This window comes from Macrotis lagotis, chromosome 3 (genome assembly GCF_037893015.1).
Source record: "Macrotis lagotis isolate mMagLag1 chromosome 3, bilby.v1.9.chrom.fasta, whole genome shotgun sequence".
Taxonomy (NCBI): Eukaryota; Metazoa; Chordata; class Mammalia; order Peramelemorphia; family Peramelidae; genus Macrotis; species Macrotis lagotis.
This window is the reverse complement of record NC_133660.1, coordinates 106,652,915-106,655,885: the sequence shown is the minus strand read 5'-3', so window position 1 is coordinate 106,655,885 and position 2,971 is coordinate 106,652,915. Positions and strand designations below refer to the sequence as shown.

Below are 2,971 nucleotides of genomic sequence, written 5' to 3'. Positions count from 1 at the left end.
CAGTATTATTCTGGACTCCTCACCCCACATAGCCAATCAATTTATCACTTCTCTTGCATCTCATCCCCTCTCTCCACTTACACAGTTATCACCTCAATTCCGGACCCTCATCACTTTGCCTGCATTATTGCAACAGCTCCCTAGTCTGTTTCCCTGTCTCAAATCCCTCACTACTGTAGTCCATTCTGTACATTTCTTGCAGAGTACATTTCTTTTTTTTCCCCACTTAGTTTGCTCTTTAATTAGATTTTTAAAACTATGCTAAGTTGATTCTTGAAACTTTTTAGCTCCTTCTCTTGCTAATCTATCAGCTTCTTCATTGCCTGGAAACCCTGAATGACCAGGAATGTGCATCCATTTAATGTCTATTCCTTGAATAAGTTTATCAAGCTTAACGAAGTCTTCTTTGTTAATGCCATCTTTTCCTGTGCTTGTTTTCCAGCCATTTTTCTTCCAGTCTTTAACCCAATCCGTTATACCATTTATCATAAACATACTATCTGTGTAGAGAACCAGCTTACTGATGTTTTGATTCTTGGCTTGTGCAATTGGTTTACAGGTAGCATGTATTTCTGCTCTTTGGTTTGTCTGTCTCCCAGGAAGTCTTTCATCTACATTTAAGGGATGGCCTGGTCTCCAATAAACACCAATGCCTGCTCGTGCTTTCCTCTTCCCATTACTGGAGCAGCAGCCACAGTTGCATCTCCAATATAAGAAAATGTATCTTTGCAAAGTAAAGGTTCTAAGTTTGAATCTTGCTTTGCAAGTTTTTTGCAAGGCCTTCTTCATCTGATGATTCACAGGGTCTCTTCTTTGGTTTCACTTTGGGGTCCTCTGTGTCACATTTTTTTTCTGTGTTGAAGGATCAGGGCTTGAACTATTTCCGACAAAGACCCAGGCCTCATCCTCAGTAGCAAACTTCTTTAACCGAGCAGCAGGAAATGGGTTTACTTGTGCTTGGCATTCACTCCAGGTGGGGATCACCCCGGTCTTGTAACCCCTCTTGACTGCTTAGAACATGCCAGTGCTCAGGCAGCAGGGACCATTGCAGCCGAAGACACCAGTTACAACTCTGGAGACTGCTGCCCAGAGCCTCAGCATGGCACGCTCTGGGGCATAATGGCCGCGGGGAGGATGCTCCCCAGTAGAAGAGGACACGGGCCCAGAGTACATTTCATTAAGTGTGGATCTGACCTTGTGACTTTTTAACTCAATTAATTCCAGTGGGTTTTTTTGTTTGTTTGTTTGTTTATGGGATCAAATATGAACTTCTCTGTTGAGTTTTTAAATTCCTACTGAACCTGCCCCCGAGATGTCTTTTCAGGCTCCCTGGACATTATTCTCACCATTGCATTTGAAATCCAATAAATTAGCCTTTCTGTTCCATTCACAGAACCCTCCTCAACACTGTGCCTGTGCACTGGCCAATCTCTTTACCTGTACTGTACTTCTTCACCTCTGCACACAGAAGACCTCTTCTTTTAAGATGGAGCTCAGGCACAGTTTTTTTGCATGAAACCTCTCCTGTGTTCCTTCACCCAAATGCTAGTGCCTTCTCTCCCAAATTACCTTGCATTTAATGTTTGTGTGTGTGTATATATATATATTATATATATATATAATATATATATATACACACACACATTTGGATTCATAAAGATTATATTCATAAAATATGTATAACATATTTTGCCTAGATTTGTATTCATTAACCTTGTTTTATTGTATAGATTTTATATATACTTGTCTTCCCCAATAGAATGTAAATTCTAAATTATGAGTAGGGGTTATTAAATTTTTTTATACCTAGGGCACATATAATTTAAAAAATGCTTGTTGATCAATCAATTTCTCAACAGATGTAATTCCTTCTATTTGTTGCAGGATTGCAATTTTGAACAATGAGTTCTGACATTTCTGTTTTAACCTAAAATTCAAAATAGTCTTACAGGGATAAGAGCCAAGTTTGGACAACTTCCAGGGGACAGGCATTGAAAATTCTCGTGATACCAAGCTGTTTGGCAGTTTATAGAGATGGTGTTTTGCTCTTTGCTCTCTTAGTTTTGAAAAGTGCAAAAAAATGATAGTCATGAAGTACATTTGCCATAATGTAAGAGAGTCAATATACTTGACTCTGAATCAAACCAGTCCTGTTAATGGCATCCCAGTAAAGTCAGATGACTAGTGGCATGGTGATTTAACTTTGAGAAACCACCTTGTGGCCAATTCATTATTCATTCATCCATTTTAAATGACTTTAAATTTATTACTATTTTATTTATTAAAGACTTTTTGAATGAGGTATTTACATAGCAATCAAGTAATTATTCATATTTCATTAATTAGTAAAGCATCAAGGTAAATCATATTGTTAATCAATTTATTTTTTTACTGCTATATTTTTTTTTTACATCACTTTCATTTCTAACTTTATCCCTTCTCTTTTCCTTCCTCAGAGAACCAGTCATATTACAAAAATTTCCACAAAAGAGAAATGCTAGCCTAGACTCATTGAGTTGAGCCTTAGGGGGAACCTGGCATCCAAATAAAGGAATCAGGTTCCAATAATTAGGGCTGAAACAGATGTAGAAAGTACCTCAATTGTCCTTATCTCTTAAAATCAAGTCAGTTTAAAATGCTTCTAGGAATATTGACTTTGAACTCAACATCTTCAGATTCTACTGATTAACAATTTTATTACACATTTTTGGAGGTATTTCTTCTTGCATATTATATGTAAAATTCCTATGAATTAAAATATTAGCATCATCAGAACACTGATGTTATTTTTAAATGCCTTATTGTAAACTTAATAACTAACAACAAAATGAATAATCAAATAAATACACAAGATAGGGACTAGAACTTTGCAAAAACTCAGTAGTTAGCGAAGAAAAACCTAAGAAATTCATGTATATTAAATGAAAAAGAGATGTGTTTGTTCTAGGTCCCCTTCCAAGTTTGATTGAAG

At 36.6% G+C, this 2,971-nt stretch overlaps 1 pseudogene; it reads right to left on the bottom strand.

Moving 5' to 3' along the window:
- Positions 1 to 261: 261 nt before the first annotated feature.
- LOC141517737 (ribonuclease H1 pseudogene) lies at positions 262 to 1,101 on the bottom strand (annotated as a pseudogene).
- Positions 1,102 to 2,971: the final 1,870 nt, after the last annotated feature.